Source organism: Vipera ursinii (genome assembly GCF_947247035.1).
Source record: "Vipera ursinii genome assembly, chromosome: 1".
Taxonomy (NCBI): Eukaryota; Metazoa; Chordata; class Lepidosauria; order Squamata; family Viperidae; genus Vipera; species Vipera ursinii.
The window spans coordinates 343,839,417-343,866,339 of NC_139512.1; the positions used below are offsets into that span (position 1 = coordinate 343,839,417).

General features: G+C 40.1%; 1 protein-coding gene across 3 annotated transcripts in view; it reads left to right on the forward strand.

Moving 5' to 3' along the window:
• The window catches only part of GTF2IRD1 (GTF2I repeat domain containing 1), a 156,168-nt gene that overhangs the window by 3,939 nt on the left and 125,306 nt on the right, over window positions 1-26,923 (forward strand). The window lies entirely within an intron of this gene.

Here is a 26,923-nt window from a genome sequence, read left to right on the forward strand (position 1 = left end):
TGCAACTACACATTCAATAGCAAAGTCACCTGGGAGACCGATCTGTGTCCATTTTACAGCTGAGATGACTGAGGCAGTGTATTACTTTTTTAATTGGTCCATGGGGTAAAGCTATTTCCTTAAAGTTTGCTACAGTAGTAATCAGTGGCATTCTGTTATATAAATCAATGGAACAAATACAGGTTACCTGATTGGCTGAACTTTCCCAACGTCATGGAATGCTAAGAGATAGTTTAATTGCTCAGGGGAGTGTGTCAGTTGTGGAAACTTGACATTTAGGGCCATAAGAGATTAAGAAGTTGATTTACTATGGTGGATTTCTCTGCTTGTCACCAATGTCCAGGAGGCCGGTGGGATCATTGAGGTTGTATTTGATTGTTTAGGGCAATAAGCAATATTTTGGGGCAGCTCTATTGTAGTGGAGCAGCATACTGTGAAAGAAGCAGCTGAGGATTTGGGACAGTTGATATAGAAAAAACTTTTCCAAAAGTTGTACAATTTTTGTGCTGCCATTTTCCCTAATTTCGCTAATAACAGAGGCTTTGCCAGTCATCTATCTATATCTGTGTATGTCCATTAACCAAAGGCCCTCTGAGTAATTTGTTGCCATTATCTGAAATTTCTATCATCTGCCTGGCCACAAGGTGTTAATTTGTGTACCCAATAAAGCTATACATTGGCATCTCAACATGTGCAGAGGGCAAAATGCAGCCAATTTTGAACAGACAGATCAAGGTCCAAGAATCTCTTCTTATTGTTACCCTTTTCTGGTCCCTCTGTAAATTAGTATCTCTGTTTTGCATTTTACAAATGCTTTGCTTTTCTCTTGCTCACATTTTCATAAACAGTGTACTGTTATAGACCAGTGGTCTGCAATCTGGGGCTGCATATAGTTTCTGAAAGGCTTGGGTTGGTTTCTACAGACCTTCCAAGCATCAGCAGTAGTATTAAGTTTAATTAGTAATAACTTGTTAAATCATATGTAATATTTCTGACACCCTCTCTTAAAAAAAAATTCCTGGCTCCTTATTTTTTGGGGTAGCACCTCATAAATTACTCAGAGGTTAAATACAGTCCTCAGCCAAACAAGTCATTTCTATCCCAGATTAAAGCTGTTCTTTCAGTGCTTTCTCCAGAGATTCTCTAGAAATTAAATAAGTGAATATCGCTAATTTTCTCAAAGTAGAAGTTTAGGATCCACCTCTGATGCGGGTCCAATTATGGTAATCCACATGAATCTGACGTAGCCCGTGAATCTGATTTGGAAAGGCAATCTAATTAATCAGAATGATACAGGTAGTTCTTGACTTATGTCCATTTGTGTAGTAACCACTCAAACTTACCATGGTACTAAAAAAAGTGACAACCGTCCTCGCACGTATGACTGTCATAGCATCCTTATGGTTATGTGAACAAAATTTGGGTGCTTGTCCAGATGCAACGTGTCGAGATCGCATGATTGTCATTTGTGACCATCCCAGCCGACAGAGAAAGACAATGGTTGAAGCCGGATAACAACCATAGCAAAAAAGGTCAAAAAATTGGTTGTGACTCATTTTACAACTGTCTTGCTTAGCAATGGAAATTGCTGGTCCAGTTGTGGCTGTATGTTGAAAACTACCTGTATATTTGCTGTTCTTTTTTATGTGAACAGAGAGATGGGTGGATAAGCTGTATATATTCCACTTTGGTCATGTGATTGAAGGGGCAACAGGTTCAAAGTGGACCATTCGGCAACATTATCAGTCTTTCCCTCCCTTATAGGATTTATCTTGGAGAAATTTTTCAGGAATATTTTTTCCATAACCCCCAAGCCTGATCCTAATCGAAATCCTTTTTTGATTAAATAAATAAATAAATAAATAAATAAATAAATAAATAAATAAATGGAGGGATAGAGTCAAGATCACGTGAAGTATTATTGCACCTTATAAATCCTTAGTAAGACTACATCTGGAATACTGCGTCCAGTTTTGGTCACCACAATATAAAAAAGATGTTGAGACAATGGGAAGAGTGCAGAGAAGAGTAAGATGATTAAGGGCCTGGAGGGTAAAAACATGTGAAGAACAGTTGAAGGAATTGGGTGTGGCTAATCTAGAGAAGTAAGGGACGCGGTGGCTCAGTGGGTTAGGACGCTGAACTTGTCGATCAGAAGGTCGGCAGTTTGGCGGGTCAAATCCCAAGTGCCGCGTAACAGAGTGAGCGCCTGTTACTTGTTCCAGCTTCTGCCAACCTAGCAGTTCGAAAGCACGTAAAAATGCAAGTAGAAAAATAGGGACCACTGCGGTGGGAAGGTAACAGTGTTCCGTGCGCTTTTGGTGTCTAGTCATGCCGGCCACATGACCACGGAGACATCCTCGGACAAGCGCTGGCTCTTCGGCTTTGAAACTGAGATGAGCACCGGCCCCTAGAGTCGGAAACGACTAGCACGCATGTGCGGGGGAACCTTTACCTTTACCTTTTTAATCTAGAGAAAAGAAGGACTGGGTGACATGATAGCAGTATTCCAATATTTGAGGGGCTGCCCCAAAGAAAATAGAGAAGACGAGAAGGATAATAATACTACAGTCATAATCCAAAGGTGTGGATTCTTATATCCAAGAGTGCAATAGTAAATCCAAGAATCCAATTCTTATACTTAGCAGGTAAAAACACATAGTGAAAATCAACTAGCACAAGTGGAAGAATTGGGAAATTGTATGGAAGTCGGGAATGGAATATGGAATATAGAGTATAGGGATAGGAACATTCCATCTGACCATATTTTGCTCAGGTAACACTTGTAATTGGCTAAGACCATTAGTCCAATCACAATTAAAATGTAAATCACCCCTCCAGTATTTGGAATAAGATTTCCCAGAGTCCCAGCCAGTGATGGTTAGGAATTCTGCAAGTTGCAAGACATCTGGGTAGCAGCAAAGTGGGGGTAAGCTGAAGCAAACAAATGCTGAAGTAATAGTGATAACAAAGGGATTTTTGCAGCCCCCTAGAATGGTAATAATACTCCATTAAACAGGCTGCAACTGTCTCTGGCTTGATAAAATTTGATTAGCGCAAACTGATAGGAGGCCTCATGGTCTCTCTGGCTTATGGAAACTAAATCTCAGAGGGTAAGGAAGCACTGAATGTGCCTTGTCTTAAACAGTGGCTGTCATTAAATTGCACATGTCAAATGCTGTGCTCTGGAGCCGTGGCTGAAGTCTTTTGATAATACTACCTAGGAGAATTACATCTTGTTCATGAAGATGAAATATCTTTTGCCAGAAAGAACCCCGTATTGGGTTTCAGTCAGTGGAAAACAGCTGGCTGTTAATTAAGTGATCCAAGAAGGCAGATGAAACACTAAATCTTCAGTTGCCTTTTGCCCAGGGTGACTACTGTACAGGTTGTGACTTTTGTTTTATTTTATATTTTGAAAAGAGTTGATACCCTGCCCTTCCAGTTAAACTTTATTGTGGGTCAAGTCAATGGAGAACCACTAAAACAATGTACAAACTCAAAGAATTATGACTGAGCAAAGGGTAAACCAAAACAACATATATTAAAATCAGAGGTGGAGAGAAACCAAATGAAACTAAATCAAGAAATAAGGAAGTCTTGGCCAGCAAGTTTATTTGTTGGAGGAGGAGAAGAAGTATTTTATTTGTTTTCTTTTGGAAGAATTTACCTCAAACACAAAGTCAATATTATTTGTTTCTCTATCATTTTAATTCTGCTCCGCCTTGGAAATTTTCCTGTACATCTTACATTCCAAATGAAATAAAACGTGACTAATATGAAATTCAGCCCCAAATCAGATAAAAATTAAAAGAGTATAGTTGTATTATAGAACTTTCAGGAAAAAAAGCCAGCAGCAATCTGACACAGAGACAGTAATTAAAACATCTTAAAATAATCAAATTGTGATCAAAATGGTTTCTTCAAAAGCAGGTAAAAGGGGAAGCTTGTTGAATTATCTTTACTAGTGTTCTGAAGGAAAGACAGGACTGGCATATTCCTCTGTGTGTGTGTGTATGTGCTGCCTTTAAAAAAAATCACTGTAACATAATTATATTAGGACTCCTTCACCAAAGCCTTCCCTTCTGATTGTTTACAGCAGACATGTGAAACACAAGGCCCGGGGGCCAGATCCGGCCCGCAAAGTGGTTTCATGTGGCCCGCGAAGCCATCCTGGAAACAGTGAGGGAACGGCCCCCACTGCCTTGGCCCTGGCCCAGAGACCCTCCTTCTGCCAGAGACCCCCAGATCTGTCCCACTCCTGCCCAGGCCCCCATAGGCACCCTTGATGCCAATGATGTAGAGCTGGCCATGCCCACCCAGTAGGCCATACGCACTCCAGCTGTGCCCATCCAGTAGGCCGCGCCCACCCTGGCCATACCCACCCGGCCCCCTGAGGGCAACTGTAATGCTGATGTAGCCCTCAATGAAATTGAGTTTGACACCCCTGGTTTACAGGTAATCCTTGACTTATGACCACAGCTGAACCCAACATTTATGTTGCTGTTGTTAAAGTGAGTTTTGCCCCATTTTGCAATCTTTCTTGCCACAATTGTTAAGCGAGTCAGTTGTTACGTTAGTAACATGGTTATTAAGTGAATCTGGCTTTGCCATTGACTCTACTTAAGATCTTGGAGCCTGTATGTGTGGGCCCTGACCACCAATTGGAAAATCTAACCTGGTGTTTAACTTTTGAGATCCTATGCTTAGTGATTAGACTGTAAATATTTCATGTTTTTTTCTTCCATTCAATCATGTCAAATTCTCAGAAACTGCCTAGACTAGTTCCTGAAGTTTTATTGGCAGAAATTGTTTTTCAGAAGTGGTTTGCCATGGCCTCCTTCCAAGGGTTGAGAGAGAAAATGACTGGCCCAAGGTCACCCAGCTGGCTTCATGCCCAAGGTGGGACTAGAACTCACTGTCTCCTGGTTTCTAGCCTGATGCCTTCACTATTACACCAATTTGCTTTTTAAATGTACCAGTGAATAAATGTCAATAAATAATTTTCTGTAACTTGGTGGTCTCCATAGATATTGAGATTATATCTGCCAAACGTTTTAGCCCAGTGAGATTTCAGCCCCTATAACAGTAGAGAGCCTTACGTTGAGGAAAACCGAAGATTCAAGAGTGAAGTTGTGCGTTGAAGTAAGAGATAAAATCTCTTTTGTTTTTTTCAACCTCTGTGGATATGAAATGTAATGTTTTTGGGACATTAGATATTTATTTGTTGTTTAGGTGGATTGCTTTATTAGTTTCATATCCTCTTTATTGTTCGGGAGCAATATGGCATACATAGTATTTCCTTCTCCTAACTTCCCCCACAAAAACAACAAGCCTTTAAGGTAGGTTAGGTTGAGAAAGAGAGTTATTAACATTAGCATTAAATCCTCCCATGCTGTGTAGCATATCAGTCAGCAAAGGATCTCCAATATTTTCAGCTTGGGGCGAGTACTTCAGCATCTTCCCACGTGATGTTTAAAATCTTTAAGTCTATGAACGTTGTTTGCCACATATTTTGAGGGTGTCCTGTTGGTCACTTGGCATCGGGGTGGGGATAAGTCCATTTTATTGCCTTGTAGATGCCCAAGGACATAATGTGTTATTATGGAATAAAAGAGTATAAGTTTGTATGGCTTTATAGTCTTTTCCTTCCTTCCTTCCTTCCTTCCTTCCTTCCTTCCTTCCTTCCTTCCTTCCTTCCTTCCTTCCTTCCTCCCTCCCTCCCTCCCTCCCTCCCTCCCTCCCTCCCTCCCTCCCTCCCTCTGACATTGGCCTATCTTGAAAAGCTAAGCAGGGATGGACCTGAATAGTACTTGGAAAGGAGAAAAAGTCACAAAACGTAGGCCCAGATGGGAATTCGATTATTCTCCCCACGGAGTATATGAACAGTGTTATGTCATTTGCAGGAGAAACACTTTTGGAGCATTTCTTCATTAGTGACATGGTCAAAATAGCAAATCTTTAGGATTCGGAGAAGGCATCTTTGTTGGAAGACATCAAGTCTTTTGTTAATACTTGCCAACGCCTTCCAGATCTCCCTGGCATAAATAGGAATGAGGATCACTATAGAGGCAAGCAAATGGAATTTAAGTTTCAGGGATATAGATGATGAGGACCAGAAAGAGAGTGTCTGGCCAAAAGTCACCTGGTGAGCTTCCATGGCTGAGAATGGAACTGAACCTGGGTCTTCCCAGGTGCCACTCCAAATGCTATACCACAGAGGCTGAAATTGGAAGATTTGGGGCACTCAACAGTCCAAATATAAAATATGGTCCAATCAGTGATTTATGATTGCCTTTGTCCAAAATGCCTTTTGGACTTCCCATCTGGGCCTACGTTTTGTGACTTTTTCTCCTTTCCAAGTACTATTCAGGTCCAACCCTGCTTTGCTTTTCAAGATATGCCAATGTCAGAGGAAGGGAGGGAGGAAGGGAGGAAGGAAGGAAGGAAGGAAGGAAGGAAAAGACTTTAAAGCTATACACACTTCTATTCTTTTATTCCAGTTAGATTAACACATTATCTCCTTGGGCAGTCTACATCTGTCATCATCTTCAGGAACCGTGGCTAATATTAACTATGAGCTGAAGTGACCCTTTGTCAACCTTACCAAGTAAACCATGAAGAAAATACTATCCGATAAGCTAATTTTATTTTACTATAAAGCTACATTAACAGTATCTTGCAAGTCTGAAAGTACAGTTCTTCTGCCATCTCCTATATAGCCCAAGAAATGAGGGAGGGTCCCTTCTGGGCTTCTTGTCCTGCCCACTGTCCAGCTGCGGGCTATGCTGTCTCTTATCTAACTCTTGTCCTAGGCAGCATCTCTTCGCTCCATGTCCCAAGGTCTTTCCCATACAACATTATACTGTGTCATACGGTAGGAAATAAACTGCCCCATCATTTCTTGTGGTATTTTGATATTATAATTCTCATAGATTAATAGGTTCAGAAAGAACCATTTTGTACCTCAGGTCCTACCTGCCTTTTGCCTAGTGCAGAAATCCAAATTAAAGTACAGTATCCCCTGGAGTTGGTTGTCCAGCTCTAGTTGAAACAGGGAAAGGGACTTTATTTTAGGCAACTGAATGTACTGTTGAACAGCTCTTTTTCTAAATATTTGGCTGGAATCTCAATTCCTGTATTTATGACCGGTATTCTGTTCTCTGAATAAGGATATGCTCAATAACTTTTCTGCTTACTCTCAGTCTCTCTTCTTTCTAAGTAAAATATTTCTCTTTAATCTCTCTTCATAAATTTTGTTTCTGGTCTTCTGATCCTCCTTCATTACCATCTACATGTTCCAATGCATGGGGATCTGACCAATGAAAATATAGTGAAACCATTATTTCCTATCATTTGAAAGTAGATTCCTATTGATATGATCTAAAATTGGATTTTAAATGACAATTGTATGGTATCGTACATAGATATGATTGCCAGAACAGATACCTCTCACTTAATAGTGCATATTTAATTTCTGTTTCCTATGTTAATAACTTTGCATTTCTTTCTGTTAAATTTTCAGCCCTTTTCTCAAAGTAGTAAAGATAATTTTGACTTTTTTTATTTCTGGCTTTTAAAGAACTAACAATCAGGGGTATATCATTTTTCTATTTTATAAATATTATCTTCACTTCTTTATTTAAGTGATGACCGGCATGGAACACTGTAGCAACCCACTTGCTAACTGTATTGATGAAGAATAATTGATGAAAAGCATTTATTCATTTATTTACTTGATAGTTATTTACTCAGGACTGAAATGTACTTTTTAAGCATACTTATATATTTGTTAATCTAATAATAAATCCATCTAATGATCATACTTTACTTACTAATCAGAATGTCATGAGATACTTTCTTAGGTCAAGAATATAATATGTTAATGGCATTCCCACACTCTACTAAGGAAATTAATAAAAAAATTAAAAACAGATTAGTCTGGCATGATTTATTCTGGAGAAACATGTCTGTCCAGTAATCAATACATTGTTTTGAGGATAGCCTGCTACACTTCTCAACAATATTATGTAAACTGGATAAACATGCCCAATTGTTATAATTTGGCTTCTTTTTTCATATTATAGTGATTGGCGAGTGTTGGACTAGAGGCGGAAAGGTGAGGTTTCAGTCTCCACTTACTCATGAAGCTCACTGAGGTTCTTTAGGCCAGTCAGGGTCTCTTAATCTGACAGTATTATTTTAAGGATAATGGGAAATATATCTTGAAAGACATTCGATTGTTGTTGCTTCATCACTGGAGGTTTTTAAGAAGAGACTGGACAGCCACTTGTCTGGAATGGTATAGGGCAGGGGTAGGCAACCTTGGCTCTTTTATGACTCAGGAATTCTGGGAGTTGAAGTCCACGAGTCATAAAAGAGCCAAGGTTGCCTACCCCTGTTATAGGGTCTCCTGATTTAGCAGGAGGTTGGACTAGAAGACCTCCATGTCCCTTCCAGCTCCATTCTGATTGATTTTTTGTTTATCCCAAAATAGCATTTCAAATTTCTTACTGAAACGTGGTAGTTCTTGCTACCATGATCTTGGATGACACTGTGAGACTTGACCTCTCTCAATCTTGGCCTTAAGGTTTTCTTAATCTGCAGAAATTGCATCCTTTTTATAATCCCTCAAAGCCAGCGGGATAGCACATGTGCTGCAAGGGACTATAGCCCAATTACATTAAGCCAGTTTTAAGGCCAAGTGAGTATTTGGACTTTGTTGTCCTTGGTCAAAGCATAGAATTGTAAGTACTTTTAACCTTTCTTTGTACTGTCAGGGGCAGTTGGAAGAAATCTGTGTTTGAAAACCTGGGCTGTGGCTGGCAGTCAATGGCAGCATTCATACAACACCCTTAACCTGGTTTACTGAAGTAACTAATTTTGGAGGTTCTCAGAGTACACGTCTTTGATTTACAACCATAATTGAGCTCAAAATTTATGTTGCTAAGTGAGACATTTTTTAAGTGTGTTTTGCCTCATTTGACAACTTTCTTGCCAATGATTCTTAAGTGAACCATTGTAGTTGATTGTAGTTGTTAAGTTAAGAACCCAGTTGCTAAGTGACTGGGTTATTAACCCACTGACTTTGCTTGTTGGAAGGTCACAAAATGGGATCACATCATCCTGGGACATTGCGACTGTCATAAATATGAACCAGTTGCCAAGTGTCCGACTTTGGATCATATGACCATGGGGATGCTGCAACAGTCGTAAGTGTGAAAAACACTCATACGTCACTTTTTTCAGTATTTTGTAACTGAACGGTCACTGAATGAGCTGTTGTAAGTTGAGGACTATCTGTACAGTGTGAACTATAAGCTTACCAAATGGATTGTGTTTGCAGAATACATCAAGCTTAGTATATTATGCAAATGCCTACCTATGGTATGTTAGGCAAATACTGTTCAGACCACAGATTTAATGTCATCCGTCCAGGAAACAAATGTTTCATAAATTACTGTAACTCTGTTGTTATAAAGTATAACAGAATTTTGTAAGCTTGATAGAGATTCTTTCTCCTTCTATTTACACTAAAGCGAATCAAGGTGAGCCAATCTTTGAGTTTTTTTTCTTCCCCCTTTCCTCTATCTGAGCTATATCTATGCTTATATAAATGCTGTTGAATCTCTTCCTCAAGGCCATCTCCCTGCTCCTCTATAATTAATGAGGTTGTTTATAAATGCTTTCAACATGTTTCCTTGCTCTCTGGCTCAGCATCCTCTTCCAGCAATGTTGCTTGCTAAAGTTTGAATGTGACATTCCTTGTTGGTTGACAGAGGCCAAGTGCCTTAATTAATGATCTTCATTTGATTATTCCATGCTTGTTTTGCATTCTTCCTGTGTGAAAAGATGTTCTGTAGAGATGGCCCATTCCTCCCTACAAAAGCTTACCTTTGATGATCCCCTCCTTTTCTGCCCGATCCCAAATACTGCTGTTTGCTTGATCTTGCCAAATCAGCAAAAGAGTCAAACATTTAGGGCAATCAAACCCAGCATAGTGTTTTCTGGAAAAGTTTTATTACAACCTCCATCATCTCCATGTAGAATAGAATAATAACTTTACTGTCACTTTGAATGTATACTAATCGGCATACATTAAAATGAAATTTCATTTCATACAGCTCTGAAAGCATCACCACCTCCAATATACACTACATGAATATGACATACATACATACATACATAAATATGCATATACCCACATATATTATATGACACAGAGAAACAACAGTCTAGTTCAGAGTTATGTATACATGTGCATGGCGAGAAAAATGAATCTTGCGCGTTTAGCAGACGGATGGCATAGGGAACAAAGCTATTACAGAATCGGGCAGTCCTGCTAGAAATACTTCAAAACCTCCTCTCAGAGGGCAGCAATAGAAGCAGACCTTAAAGTGGGTATGTGGGGTCTCTAACAATGCTTTGAGCTCTAAGCACATAGCGCTTATAAGCAGCATCCTGAATACCAGGGAGCGAGCTTCTTATGATCTTCTCGGCTTTCCTTACCATTCTCTGTATGGACTTTTTATCTGAAGCACTGCTGCCACCAGACCAGACAGTGATGCAGTTGGTTAAAATGCTCTTAGTTGTGCCTCTGTAAAAAGTGGCGAGGACAAAAGGAGAGAGATGTGATCTCCTCATCCGACGCAGGAAGGTTAACTAGTGGCCAGGCTTGCTGGAGATGATCTAAGTCAGGGCTTTTCAACCAGTGGTACGGGTACCACCTGTGGTACATTGGCACCTGGCAGGTGGTAGGCGACCATCCTAGAAAAGTGGTAGTGGGGAAGGGGAACGAGCTGAACTGGTGGCAGCACCGCACAAGCCTGAGCGAGAGACGGCTGGAGCTGCAGGGCTGTCAGGGCTCAGCGGAAGCACCAGGATCAGTGCCAGGCTCCAGCTGGAGCTCAACGCTGATCCTGGCGCTTCTGAGCCCAGAAGAAGCGCCGATCAGCTGGAATGTTGCAGCATCTCCAGGCTCTTGTGATTTACATTTAGATGCTTGGCAACTGATTCATATTTATGACGGTCACAGTGTCCCAGCGTCATGTGAAGTGACCAAAACCTGCTGCAACCACCCAGCAGATGGGAGGGGGAATAAAAGCCAAACACCCCCCCACACCACCCCCGCTGCCAATCCTCAACAGAAATGCTCACAACAAGGAAAACCTCAGGAGGAAAAGCACCGCTGGGCAGGCAGGCAGGTATCTTGCTCGGCTGCGGCTTGGGGGGGGCACTTTTTTCAGTGCCACTGTAACTTCGAACAGTCACTAAGCGAACTGTTGTAAGTCGAGGACTACCTGTACTTAATCACTTTCTTCCTTTTTTTTTTGGTCATCAGGTTTTTGACACCTTGCTAGGCGACTGGTGGTACTCGGATGTTGCCATATCCTAAAAGTGGTACAATGAGTGAAAAGGTTGAAAAGCCCTGATGTAAGTTGTAATCCCATTCATTTGAAGAGCATCAGATGGGAAATATAAAACACTGAGACGCTGTTTCATACTTGGCCTAAAACTGTCTAGGGATTGCCATGTGTCTTTCACAGAGAATACTCCATTTGAATGGTCTGAGTCCAATTTAAACACAGAAAGCATTTCAAAACTCAGTTCCTAGTTCTCTGGAACATAAAGTCCTGGGAGGGGGAAGCGCTTTCAGACTTGCAAGATTTTGTTACTGTAACTGTCACTGTACAATAAAGGTAGAATTAATACCCACCTTGGTTTTGGTTTCCTGGTTTGGCTGGTGTTCTGGTGGAGAAATGTATCACTTTTCTTTTTAAGTTGCAGCAATGCTTTCTAAATTGTGAACTCAGTTAGGTCCACTTTTTAGGCAGGAAAAATTGCCATTATTTTAAATATTGCCTTTCTATTTGTTTGGGAGAACCTTAAAGCAATCATTCTAAATTCCTTATTCCTTTCGCTTCAGATTTTTTCCCTAGGAATCTTAACCTATTGGTAGTTTATGGGTATTAACAAAGGTACAAATGTTAATGGTGGCACAAAATTGGAAATGTATTGAGACAGTCATAGAGAGGGAATGTGTTAAAGTGGGTTTTGTTCGTTATGGCAAAATTAATACAGCTCCTTTTCTGTACAGTTATGATTAGTCATCGCACATTATGAAATTGAACTGATGAACTAGAACTGGCTTCCTAAATACAAAATTATACATTACTGCTAATTGCTTCAGAATATACTGCTTTCAGCTGCTACTGTGTTTTTTAAAAAAAATATTTAATATATCATATTAAATAGAGCAATGTTCTGTATGGAGTATAGAGCAATACATTACAGTTCTGTTCCTTTGTTCTGTTGGTCATCTGGCACTGATCCAATACAGGTAGTCCTTGACTTATGACCAGTTGCTTAGTGACTGAAGTTATGTCAGACTTCCTTGGGGGTACTTATGACCCAGTTCTGAAATTCTGACAGCCCCCTTTTTGCGCTTATGTGACAGGTGGCAGGTGCTTGACAACCGGGCCACATTTATGACTGTTACATAATAGTCACATGACCAAGTTTTACCACAGTTTTGCTGAAAATTGGCAAAACCGGCACACAGTTTGGTCTGTTTAATGACTGTGGAGTTCGCTTTACAATTGCAGTGGTCGCCAAAATAAACTGCCATATGAAAGATTGCAAAATTGGGTGGGTCACATAGATGACACATTTTATGACTGCTACAACAATTGACATGATGGGCATGGTCTTGGTTCACCGCCCTGAGTCCTTCGGGAGAAGGGCGGTATAGAAATTAAATTAATAATAATAATAATAATAATAATAATAATAATAATAATAATAATAATAATAATAATAATTTTCAGGCCTAACTGTGTGAACTAGACGTTTGTTGAAAAAGGAACAGTTTAAAAGACTAGGATGCTACTTTTTATGGCTTACATCATACATTGTATCTCAAAAGGATGTGCTTGGAATGTATGCATCCATGAGGACTAGGAACTTATTGCAAAAAGAAATACAGCTTATGCCTAATACCAGATGATTTTGTACTTCCACCATATTTGCTCAGAATCTATAGAGCTCTTTATTCATGCCCCACCTGCAAGGTCAACAGATGGATGATTGAGTTTTGTGATTGTTTTTCCTTGTCAGATCAGAAGAAAGAAGTTGGTGCTTGATAGCATTACAGAAGAAGGTTCCTGCAGATTCTTTGCCCCAGGTATAATTTCCCCCAAAGTTGCTGTTAGAGAGACTATTAAAAAAGAGAAAAGGTTTAAAGGAGAACTTTGATGAAACAGAATTAAAGAGAAGACGTTAGAATTTGCTATGATGCCAATTGAATGAGAAAGGCATGTCCGCATTTAACTACTTCAAAACCAGAAAAAAATTGAGGAGTACCATTACAGACCGTTTTATGTTATTTCTACCCAGGGTGATGGTCAGCAAGCTAGTGCTACAAGAGGCATTCCCAATAATTTTTTTCATTTCTTTTCCAATAAAAATAACCCTAGTCTTGCGAGGTAGTCATATTTGCTAAGATACCAGTGTTTTCACATGAGGTTGCGTGAAATTTGTTTGTATTTAATTGCTCTTTAAGCATTTCCTAGAAGGATGGCTACTTCCTCACTATCATTAAAAAAAGGGAAATGCATCACCAGAAAGGAGTCTATATTAAAGTTTGTATGGATTAATTTAAGTATCTCAAGACAATCTTAACAAATGTGTGATGTAATTTTAGAAGGAAATGTTGTCGGGAGAACTGTATGCCAGTTACCTGTGGATTAATTGTGGATGGGCAGCCCCAGGGCCTTTTTCGTGAATGACCTTATTTTTCAACAACATTGGGTTGTTGGTTTCTTGGGCTGTAAAGGCAATGTGGGGTGGAGAAGTACTCTCAGAGTTGCCATATGCCGTTAATGTAGTTTTACAATAAAGTAGAATTAGCTCATCTGGTCATGATTCCTGTCTGGTCTACCTTTGTAAGGCTTGATAGATTTGAAAGGGGCCACTTAGGACATTGCCCGTGCAACATAAAAATTTGCATTAAAATGATCCATGACAGATGGATCCAGGAAAAAGTCTTTCTTTCTTTCTTTCTTTCTTTCTTTCTTTCTTTCTTTCTTTCTTTCTTTCTTTCTTTCTTTCTTTCTTTCTTTCTTTCTTTCTTTCTTTCTTTCTTTCTTTCTTCATGTCCCAGCTAAAAATAGCATTGACATTCATACTGAAGAATTTTTATGACAGTATTTACCACAGAGCAATGTTTCTTAACGTGTGAAATCAAAATTATTGGTCAACCTACAGTATGTTGAACAATAATACAACAGCCATAAAACAGGAGTGGTCAGCATACAGGATTTTCAAGTAAATGTACAACATGATTTGTTGGTTTTGGTTTGCTACGTTGTGTGCTTATTCAACAACTCCTAGTCAAACTATGAATTAATATGTGATGCAAGTCTGTCTGAGTGCATGTTTATTTTTCCTTTCTTTTTTTTGTCTTTTGTTCCTGCTGTCTACTGCAACACTCCTTGACTGGTTTTTATGGTACTGTTAGTTATTATTCTCCTATCTTTTATTCAGCTCAGGCTTCTTGTTTTAAAATTTGAGAAGCTCTGCCAAACTTTTATGAAACTCTGTAGCAATGATGCCATCAAAGCTAAAGTTGTTGCAACTAGACCAGGGTGAAGATGGCCTTTATTTAGCAAGGCATGAAACATTATTAGAATGAATGTTGGGTTGTATTTATAAAGGAGAATTAGTGGGGTGGGATGTAATGCTAATGCTGAGAGGGTTGCAGCAAATTGTCATGAATGGAGGAAAAACTCAAATCCTAGCAGGCATCTTCAACTTGGTGTCTTCCTGAAATTTCAGACTGCACTTCGCAGAATTCCTCATTCTTGAGAGATTCTTGGAATAATAATTGCTATTAATATTTATTACCACTTCCTAGCAAAATATCTGAAAGTAGGTTAGAAAATAAAACGCATCATATATAAGTAAATTCTCACCTAACTCAGGAAGAGGCCATGTCCATTAAATCCAAGTACTAAATCCAAATGCTTCTTCGTAGTAATTTACATTATTTGATTCATTATGTCATTGATGTAAAATAGCATAATTTGCAGTAAAACCTCAACTTGAGACAAACCTTAATTTAATTGATCTTACTCAAATTTAAAACACTATATAAATATGCAAAAAGTAGAGGGGAAAACAAGAATGAACACATGGAAAGTATTGCTCAAACGTCCCAAAAATGCTTTTTCACAAGGTGACTAGACTTCCTTGTTTTTCTTTGAAGACTTTTCGCTTCTTCAGCTCAAACATTTTTGAAAGCATCGACAATATTGAACAAATAATCCTCATTTATCAACTGCAAGTGGCATTGGCAAACATTGCGATCATAACATGCAATGTCATATGGCCATGTCCCATCGATAGCGTCAATTCTGCTGCAATTGTTAAGCAAATCATTGTGGGCTGCTACATGAAGATGTGATGTGACTTTGACTTGAGACTTCCTGCTGGTTTCTCCATTGACTTTGTTGGAAGACAGCTGTGAAGGTCAGAAATGCTGATCATGTGACTGCTGGACCCTGCAATTGTCATAAATGCACACTGGTCGCAAAGCCTTTGAATCAAAATCCTGGAATGACAGAATGCTGCAACAGCCACAAGTTTGAGGACTGGTCATAAACCTACTTTTTTTAGTACTGTCGTAACTTGGAACGGTCACTGAACAAGGAAGTTGGTAGTATTAGATTTTTAAAAGTCAAAAATCAACATTTCTGCTCTTTTTGCAGAGAAGCTAATTAATTCATCAGAAGCGGATTTTATTGTCTTGTCTGGATTGTCACAAATGTTAGCTTTAAAAGTGACACTTCATACTTCATACACATGTGTGAGTGATTTGTTGCGTCATTTTTTCCTCTGACTTCTCTTTTGATACCCTGGAATAAATCTTCAGAGGAATATCCCTTTGAATTAGTGAGAAGGAACCTGAGCAACCACAATCGTGTCCTCTTTGTGAACTTTGGAGCAGCATCTGGTCAATGAACACTAGACACGGCAAAATGACCGAACCAAAGTTAACAAAACCCCATTGTCATAGCCATATAATATTATGAGCTCTCCCCAAACAAAGCAAAGTGACCTACTTCACACAGCGTGCTAACCCATTGAAATTTCATTTAACTGGTCCAGCATCTTTTTTTGTTTTTTTATGCAGTGCTGCTATCTATGAACATTACTACCAATAAAGGAGAATATTTGTAGCTCAGGGCTGAAATGAGGGGTCTTTGGTGCTCTATGAGCTTGGTTGTTTTCTTCAGATGTTTCGTTACCCAAATTAGGCAACATCATCAGTGCTAGTGAGGAGTGAGGTCCGCTGTCAGTTTATATTCTGGTGGCTTGTCCTTTCAGCGTTGGTGGGAGTAATCCTAGAAGTTCTTTGGTTCGGCTGTTTAATGTTTGCTTGTTTGGCAATTGATTGAGATATTGTTTACTTCTTGTTTGTTGGTCTGATGTTAATCTATGCTCATCTGGGTACTGACTGCTGGTGGGGAGGTATTTTGGTCTTTTTGTCCCCTTTTTGGCTTGTTGATGTATGTAGATATTGTTTATGTCTATGTGTCTATTTTGAAACTAAACATTAAGAAAACCAAGATCATGGCATCCGTCCCTCTCATTTCCTAGCAAATAGATGGGGAAGAAATGGAGGTAGTGACAGATTTCATTTTCCTGGGCTCCAAGATCACCGCAGACGGGGACTGCAGCCAAGAAATTAAAAGACGCTTGCTCCTGGGGAGGAAAGCCATGGCAAATCTAGACAGCACACTAAAAAGCAGAGACATCACCCTGTCAACAAAAGTGCGTATAGTCAAGGCCGTGGTCTTCCCAGTTGCAATGTATGGTTGGACCATAAGAAAGACTGAGCACCAAAGAATTGAGGCCTTTGAACTCTGGTGCTGGAGAAGACTCCTGCGAGTCCCTTGGACTGCAAGGTGATCAAACCTGTCAGTCCTAGAGGAGATCAATCCTGACTTCTCTTTAGAAGGCCAGATCCTGAAGTTGAAACTCAAATACTTTGGCCACCTAATGAGAAGGGAGGACTCACTGGAGAAGAGCCTAATGCTGGGAAAGGTTGAGGGCAAGAGAAGAAAGGGACAACAGAGAATGAGGTGGCTGGATGGAGTTACTGAAGCAGTAGGTGTGAGCCTATATGAACTCCAGAAGATGGTAGAGGACAGGAAGGCCTGGAGGAACGTCGTCCATGGGGTCGCAGTGGGTCGGACACGACTTTGCAACTAACAACAACAACATGTGTCTATTGATGGCTAACTTGTCAGAGTGCCAGGCTTCTAGAAATTCCCTAGTGATTTGGACTTGCCTTGGTCATAATATATTATTATTATTATTATATGGTCTATGATGGTCACTGTTTTCCAGTTGAAATTACGGTTAAGTGTGTCCACATATTGTGAAATTAAACATTTTTCATCATGTATACTACTTGGTGTACATGAATGCGTTTTGTCAGTCTTCTGCCTATTTGTTCTATGTAGTGGCTGTTTCAGTTACCACATTATATGTTGTAGATGACTCCTGTTTTTTTCTTCTGGGGTTGTTGGGTCTTGTGGTTTACTTAGCATGTTTTGAAGGACTTTAGTTAGCTTGCGTGCTACACTGAATCCATGTGGTTGTAGTAGTCTATTGGTGGTTTCTGAGATGATCTTGATGTATAGCAGTATTATTTTTTATGGCTTGTTTTGGTTGTACTATATAGGGTTGAGTGGTCAGGCACCTTTTGATAAAATTTCATGGATATCCATTTTGTTGGAAGATGTATAGATGCTCTGTTTCCTTTTTCTGCTGTTCAGGATTGCTACAGTGAGTTTGTACTCATCTAAATAAATTTCTTACTTAGCTTTCCTTGTGGAAGGTTGGGTTATTGCTTTGGTAGTGGAGCACTTGGTTGGTGTGGGTGGTTTTTTTGGTAGACTTGTGTTTCTAGTTTACCCTGGTCTCTGCTTATCAGGATGTCCAGGAAGGGTAGTGAGTTGTTGCTGTAGTAAACTGGATTCCTTTGAAGATGTTGTTGATGGTTTTGTAGGTGTTCTGAAATTAGTCCTTTTTGAATAGAATAGAATAGAATAGAATAGAATAGAATAGAATAATTGTATTGTCACTTTGAATGTACACTAATTGGCATTAAAATGAAATTTCATTTCATCCAGCTCTCAAAGCATTGCCACCTCCAATATACAGTAAATAAATATAAAAAATAAATAAATAAACACAGAATTATGCATATACCTGCATATATTATATGACACAGAGAAACAACACAGTCTATTTCAGGTTACCGGTATGTATACATGTGCATGGCGAGAAAAAGAAATCTTGCGAGTTTACCAGAAGGATGGCATAAGGAACAAAGCTATTACAGAATCTGGTAGTCCTGCTAGAAATACTTCAAAACCTCCTCTCAGAGGGCAGCAATAGAAACAGACCTTAAAGTGGGTGTGTGCGGTCTCTAACAATGCTTTGAGCTCTAAGCACATAGCGCTTATAAGCAGCATCCTGAATGCCAGGGAGCGAGCTTCCTATGATCTTCTCGCCTTTCCTTACCAATCTCTGTATGAACTTTCTATCTGGGGCACTGCTGCCACCAAACCAGACAGTGATGCAGTTGGTTAAAATGCTCTCAGTCGTGCCTCTGTAAAAAGTGGCTAGGACAGAAGGAGAGAAATGTGCTCTCCTCATCCGACGCAAGAAATGTAGATGCTAGTTTGCACGCTTCACTAAGGATGAGGTATGGAGAGACCATTTGAGATTGTTAATTATTTGCACCCCCAAATACTTAATATTATTGACCAACTCCTTGATACTTTCTAAAATCTAAAATGATCTCCTTTGCTTTATCAACATTTAGAAACAGGTTACCTTTATTTCATAATCCACCAGAACCTTCACCTCTTCCCTATAAGCATCTTCATTGTTATCCTGGATAAGACCCACCACTGCCGTGTCATCTGCATGCTTCACAATATGATTCGTAGCAGATTCGGCACATCAGTCATTAGTCATCAAGGTGAACAGTAGTGAACTCAGGACACAGCCCTGTGGGGAACCTGTACGTACTCAAGAAATGGAGTTGGAAACTTTCTTTCCAACTTGCACTAATTGAGGCCTATCAATAAGAAAATCGAGTATCCAATTACATAAAGGAGTGTTAAAACCTAATAGAACCAGTTTGTTCACCAGATGCTGAGGAATGATTGTGTTGAATGGCGAACTAAAACATTGAAGTTTTCATCTATATATCTGATGCATATTTTAATTTGTACTTGTGGAAGTGCCGTGGCTTCTATAATAAGTTCTGCAAGCTGTAATCCTATAGATGTACCTTTAATTTGTTAGTACTTTTGTCCATCAGATTGGGAATATGTGGTTAGGCAGAGGTTTATGAGATCCATAATTTTGGGTGTTTCCATGTTCATGTATTTGGTTAAGTCAGGTGTGCTGCGGTCACATGTGCTGTGGAGCAATGTGGTCATAGATTCTTTGGCTAATTACAGATCTATGGACTTGGAAAGGGCTGTGACATCAAATAAGTGTGATTTTGTCCTCATCTATAGTCACTTAGTGGGGTGTTGATGGAGTGTTTGCAAGTGTTTGCAAGAGGGGGGGGGCATAGAAATCTCTTCTTCCAGAAGCAAATCTGTCTTTGCATGGAATCAACATCTCACATTCTGCCAAGTTTTCCACTGAACTCTACATGGTGTTCTAAATTAATTTTATCCTTCCAGATTATATCAAATATACATTATATCCAATGTACTTTTCAAGAGAACATATCCTTTTTCTTAGCTGATAAATCTACAGAAATGTCAAAAAAGGTGGCAAGATACCACTAATTCATGATCGCAGTAAGGAAACATTGGGCATAATCAAGTTTTGTTATATTATCCCATATTAGAAGTTTTAAGCCTCATTTGTTTTTAATGTTTTAGTTCACAGGTTATTGATGTTTTATATTTATATTTTGGTCTAGGATCATAAATAAATGTTAAACTTTCTTCTTGTACTTTACCAGCTTGTTATCTAAATTGCATACTTTTTATTTAGATTCCACTGTATCTTTTCTGTTATTGGCCAGTCTTTCAAAAGATATGGCAGGAGATTAGATTTTGTTATCATGGGTGTCCAGAACATTAGCTTATGAAGGGTCATAAATTTGCAAGTGACACAAATTACAGGTAGTCCATGACTTACAGCTGGTTTGCTTAGCAACAGTTCAAAGATACAATCAACCCAAAATAGGGGACTTACAACCCAGATTCAGTGTTCCAATAGTGTGGCCCCACCATAGTCACCTGATTGAATTTTGGGCACTCTGCAACATGGCTATATTTCAATCAATCAATCAATCAATCAATCAATCAATCAGGATAGAGCTGGAATGGACCTTGGAGATTTTCTAGTCCAATCCCCTGCTTAAACAGGAGATCCTATACTATTTCATATAGGTGGCTATCCAGTCTTTTCTTAAAAACCTCCAGGGATGAAGCATCTACAACGTCTGAAGGAAAGCTGTTCCACTGGTTAATTGTTCTGTCTGTTAGGAAGTTTCTCCTTAATTCCAGGTTGCTGCTCTCCTTGATTAATTTCCATCCATTGTTTGTTGTTTTGCCTTCTGGTGCTTTGGAAAATAAGTTGGGCCCCTCTTCTTTGCAGCACCCCTCAAATATTGGAATACTATATCATGTCACCACTAGTTCTTCTTTTTTTTTAGACTGGCCATACCCAATCTTTGCGACCATTCTTCATATGTTTTTGTCTCCAGGGCTTGATCATCTTAGTTGCTCTTCTTTGCACTTTGTATTTACAGCTGGTTATAGTGTTCTACAGTCACATGACGTTTTATGATGGTTTTGCCAAAAACTAGCTCTTTTGGTTTTTGACAAAACTGTGGCAATAGGGAACCACATATGACTGCAGTATTTGCTTTACAACCACTGTGTTTGCTTCACGAGTGCTGCAAAAAAAGATTGCAAAATCAATATGTCTTACAACCATTATGACTTATTATTGTAATGGGCTATGATCATATTTCAAGGACTACCTATATGTAACTTGTGTCAATTGCATCACATATAATATGCGTCCTTTGTGTGATGGTGTTGTGAGATGTCACTTTCCCCCTTTCCTTTCTTTGATGGGTGCCCATGTTTAGTACTGAGCAAATCTACGTGTCCTACATTTGGATTTCACTTCCATTTACAGATTTTCCTCAATGGCCATCACCATGTGCCTATTTACCCGACTCTTCAGGACCAATCCTTTTGTGGAGGAGACTCTTACCTGTTTGTTTTCTGCAAATGACAGTTGTTTAAACTGTCCCTTTGTGATATGCATGGGTTGTATCCTCAACTGCTCCCTACATTTTTTTTTAACAGTGTTTCTTAATTTGGGGATCTTAATTGAGAAAAATCTCTTTACAACTTTTGGCTTGTAAACAGATTGAACTTGAATTGGGGAAATAGGAAGAGAGGAGTCTAGACCACCTTTTGTACCCGTTGTAATTTTTGCAGGAAATATATGTTCAGAACCACTGTGAAATAGCAGTTCCTCTCCTTGTGTGTCCGTGTGTGTGTATGTGTGTGTGTGTGTGCACCTTTGAATCAATTTTTGACTCCTGTCAACTGTCTGGACAAATTTTTGCTGTTTCCCTGGCCAAGTTTTTTGGAAGTGATTTGCCACTGTCAGCTTCCTAGAATTGAGAAACAGAGTCCCAAGGTCATCCGGCTACTTTGTGCCTAAGGCAGGACTAGAACTCTCAGTCTCCTGGTTTACACCTTGGTGCCTTAACCATTACACCAAACCAGCTCTCCTATTTAACTGGGTTGAAACCCCTTAGTACTCAAGACTTCCCCTAGACAACTTTGTGGGTTGTCAAAAAAACTCTAAAACACCAGCTGAAGTTGTGCTTAAAACAACTCCTTAAAACCCAGATACTTGCAACTCTACTGTTTATTGCTATGCTGTGCAGTTTGGTATTCCCATATTTGCCCACACTGTTAATGGCGAACAACAGGCCAAACAGTTATTTTTTTCGATGTAATTGACAATCCCAAAACTTACATTGTTCAATAAGTTATTTCATATGTTTTTTTCATCTTGCCTGAAGCCAAAGTGATTTTTTATTACTATTTATAATTTAAATTAAGTAGTAATAGAAAAAACATAGCAAAACACAAATACAGTTACAATGCAAATACATACATTCTCAAGAAAAAAAAACAACACATAAAAAGTCCTCTTAAAAAAATGGAGGGAAAAAGAAACAAACTATAATATCATTATAACAGTCAATTGTTACAGTTTTATATACAATATTTGTTCATATGTTGTATTTGTAATACACTTATATAACTATCATTGTATATTAACCTACTATATTTTGTATGAATTAATTCCATATTTCGTTGTACTTGTCCATACAATATGTTTGCAGTCAGTCAGTTCATAGGTCATCAGGTAATTTATCCACTGATTAAATGGGCCCATATATCTCTTCAATGCTGCAGTATTAGTCTTTTGGTTCCTAGGAAGGGCACAGAGAATCCATTGTCAAGTTGTCAAATTCCATGTAATAAGTATTTAAATTCAAGAGAATATCAACCTTTGAAATGTTGAGCATTTGTCTCAGAGTCATATTTATATAGCCCACTACTTTCGCTCAAAACCTAGTCAATACAGTATAGGACAGGGGTGTGAAACTCGCTTCACATGACGTGTCACGACGTATCGCAACTTTTTTGCCATTGCTGGCAATGGGGTGGGCGCTGTTTTGCTATGATGCATCCGGCCCATGGGCTGGCAGTTTGACACCCCTGGTATAGGACCTTGTGAAAACAGGACCTTGTGAAAGCATTATTCTTATTATATCACCATCAGAATGCTGTCTAAATTGCGGTCACTTGACCACAAGATGCTGCAGGTAGACCATAAATGCCAGCCAATTGCCCAATGTCCAATCCCCAATCCAGCGGGGGGGGGGACTGTTGGAACTTTGAAATCAGGTTGAAAGTAGTTTTTTTTTTTTTTGGCGGGGGGTCCGATGTAACCTTGAATGCTCACAAAGCAACTGTTCATAATTTGAGGATTACTTGTAAGGCCTCTGTGTTGAAATCTGTGAAATCGTGTGAAAGCATACACATTGTTAATTGATGACTTTTTCAATATTATTATTACAGTTTTTAATAAATGGTAAATGTTTGGTCTAGTGCAGACATGTCAAACACAAGGCCTGGGGGCCAGATCTGGCCCGCGAAGTGGTTTCATGCGGCCCGCGAAGCCATCCTGGAAACAGTGAGGGAACGGCCGCCACTGCCTTGGCCCTGGCCCAGAGACCCTCCTTCTGCCAGAGATCCTCAGAGCTGTCCCACTCCTGCCCAGGCCCCCATAGGCACCCTTGATTCCAACGGTGTAGAGTTGGCCATGCCCACCCAGTAGGCCATACGCACTCTAACCATGCCCACCCAGTAGGCCATGCCCACCCTGGCCATACCCACCCGGCCCCCTGAGGGCAACTGCAATGCTGATGTAGCCCTCAATGAAATTGAGTTTGACACCCCTGGTCTAGTGGTTAAGGCACCTGGCTAGAAAGTGGGAGACTGTGAGTGCTAATCCCGTGTTAGCCATGAAAGCTAGCTGGGTGACTTTGGGCTAGTCACTTTCAGTCCAGCTCACCTCACAGGGTTCTTGCTGTGAGGCAAATAATAGGAGGAAGATGTATTGGGCATGTTCGCTGCCTTGAGTTATTTGTAAAAATTATAAAAGGCAGAAGATAGATAGATAGATAGATAGATAGATAGATAGATAGATAGATAGATAGATAGATAGATAGATAGACAGACAGACAGACAGACAGACAGACAGACAGACAGACAGACAGAATAAAATAAGACAAGGTTATAGCAGCTTTTCTTAAGACACTTAGCTTTTCCTATAGCCTGTCTGTTCAGCTTAGCCTTCCTTCCTATGGAGCCTATTTCTGGTTTAACAATTGCTATTTTAAAAGGAACACAGCATATTTCTCTATCGTCCCTGCTAGCGTCATCACAGTTCATTGGATTAATTCTTTTTATTTCCCTGTGTCTTTGTAGTGCCAAGTTTCAGTACTGTCATTCATGCTTTTCTTTAGTCTAGTGTCTTGTGTGAACACAGCTTTAGGAACCTCACAGTATTGTTGTTGTGGGGAAAATAGAAGTGTTAGATATGTCTGCTGCCTTGAGATGCTTGCAAAGTAATAAAACAATAAATAAATATATAAATAAAAATCGAAGGTCCAGTTCAAACCCAAGTTCCACCCACTCACTGACTTGGGGCAGATTCTGTGTCTGAGCCATAGCTACCTTGCAGGGTTATTGTGTGAGCAGAAGCCTGTGCAGCACCATTAATATATTGGTGGAAGTGTAAGATGAATGCGCAAAAGAGATTTTATTTTATTTTTTTAGGGGTGATGGTGGAAGAATGGGAGGCCAGAATGGAAAACGCTCTAAAGTTCTTCCTTCAAGAAATGAATTCTGGATCCTTTGAAATATGGCTAATAATTTACTTGTACGTGAGCCTCTCTTTTCGACTCCCTAAGCACACACATAAAATGGAGCTAAGGAAAGCTCCCTGACCAGGTAGAAAACAACAGGCTTTTTATATTTCCTCTCCGGCTTCCCGCCAAGCTGGGTGAGAATAAAGATTTACAGTGTTTGAGAGATTAAAGGCCCTTGTTACATTGTTCAAATACCACGAGATTAGTTTCCAAGGCGACGGATGCCAGTTGCCATAGGCACCATGGGGCCTGGAATTAAGATTTGGTGTTTTTTTACCCTGGTCACGCAAACAGGAGCTGAATCAAATGGCAGCCGCACACATGTATCGCTCTGTCTCTGCACATGTGTGGTTGAGTTTTACAAAATGAGGTAGAGAAGGATATTTGTAGTTCCGTAATAAGAGCTGGCCCACCTTTTGGGTAGCAGAAACGTGAATGGGCCCGAGGCTGAATCTTTGGGGTCTCAGGTTTAATTTGGGGATGGCTGAGAATGCCTTTCCAAGGCATCTTGCCCAGAGTGTTATTTATGAAATTGTTAGCAAATCCGTCATCGTTATCAGCATAGTAGTAATAATAGTAATAATAAATAACAATGCAGTGGTTTTGATCTTCTCTGCTCAGTTCATTTCAGTTTTCTCTTAACTAGTGTCCCTGCCTCCATTTCAGCAATGTTTTTGCAAAATAGACCCTTTCCCCCTGACATTTTTGTAAAAAAAATATCCCTTTTAATGTTTGTTTTATTATTTATTTGATTTTATTATTTTTTATTTATTGGATTTTACTGCTTGATTTTTTATTGATTGGATTTTACTATTTGCTTTTTTGAAATGTGTTCTCCTTTTGCTCCATCTGCCTTCCTCTGTCACTCCTCTTGACTTCAGTGGAAAGCAAAGGAGAAAGATGATTATTGTTTTTTGGGAACAGGTTTATCAATCCAGCTGGGTTAAACAGATTATAGATATGACAGAGCTAATCCCAGAAAGTCACCTGGATTTTGGCTGTGGGATTGTGTAACTCCAGAGCAAGGGGGGTTGTACTTGTTTCGATTCTGGATGGGTTGTTGTAGGACCATGGTTAATTGTTCTGCAGACACTTGAGTTACCATACAATGCCCCATGGAGTATTATATAGGTATTATTGGAACCGGGATGCCCTGTGTACGGTCACTCATGCGCTCGTGACCTCTCGCCTTGACTACTGTAATGCTCTCTACATGGGGCTTCCCTTGAAGACCACTCGGAGGCTCCAACTGGTACAGAATGCGGCCGCGAGAGTTGTCTTGGGAGTTTCCCGGTACTCCCATGTTACACCTTTGCTCCGCGAGCTGCATTGGTTACCAGTTGTCTTTCGGGTGAGATTCAAGGTTTTGGTTACGATCTTTAAGTCCTTACATGGCATGGGTCCGGGATACCTCAGGGACCACCTGCTGCCGGCATCAACTCCCCACAGAGTTGGCCTCCTCAGGGTGCCGCCAGTCAAGGAATGCCGACTGGTGGCCCCCAGGGGGAGGGCCTTCTCTGTGGGCGCTCCGGCATTATGGAACCAACTGCCGGTGGAGCTCCGGACGGCATCAGACCTCCGAACTTCCCGTCGTGGCCTGAAGACCCACCTATTTGAAATGGCTGGTCTGGCCTGACGGGGGATTTTGGGTTTTAATTCGTCTTTTTAGATTTGTATAACTGTTTTTAACTGGGCATGGGTTTAATCTTTTTTAATTTTTGTATTGTCTTTTTTATATATGCCCTGTGAACCGCCCTGAGTCCCTACCAAGGAGAAGGGCGGTATACAAATTAAATAAAACTATAAACTAAACTATAAACTATTATATTTATTACTGAGCTTCTTCTAGGAGTACAGTATATAGCAGGGGTGTCAAACTCAATTTCATTGAGGGCCGCATCAGCATTGCGGTTGCCCTCAGGGGGCCGGGTGGGTATGGCCAGGGTGGGCGTGGCCTACTGGGTGGGCGTGGCTAGAGTGCGTATGGCCTACTGGGTGGGCGTGGCCAGCTCTACATCGTTCGCATCAAGGGTGCCTATGGGGGCCTGGGCAGGAGTGGGACAGATCTGAGGGTCTCTGGGCCAGGGCCAAGGCAGTGGGGGCCGTTCCCTCACTGTTTCCAGGATGGCTTCGCGGGCCGCATGAAACCACTTCATGGGCCGGATCCGGCCCCCAGGCCTTGTGTTTGACATGTCTGGTATATAGTGTTTTTATTCTCCTCAATTTATCTTCATAGCACCCCAGTGAGGTAGGTTTGGCTGAGAAGGTGTGACTAATGAGTTTTTCAAAATTATCCTTAGTGCTTTAGCCTTAACACAACATTGGCTGGCGTCTATCCCACTT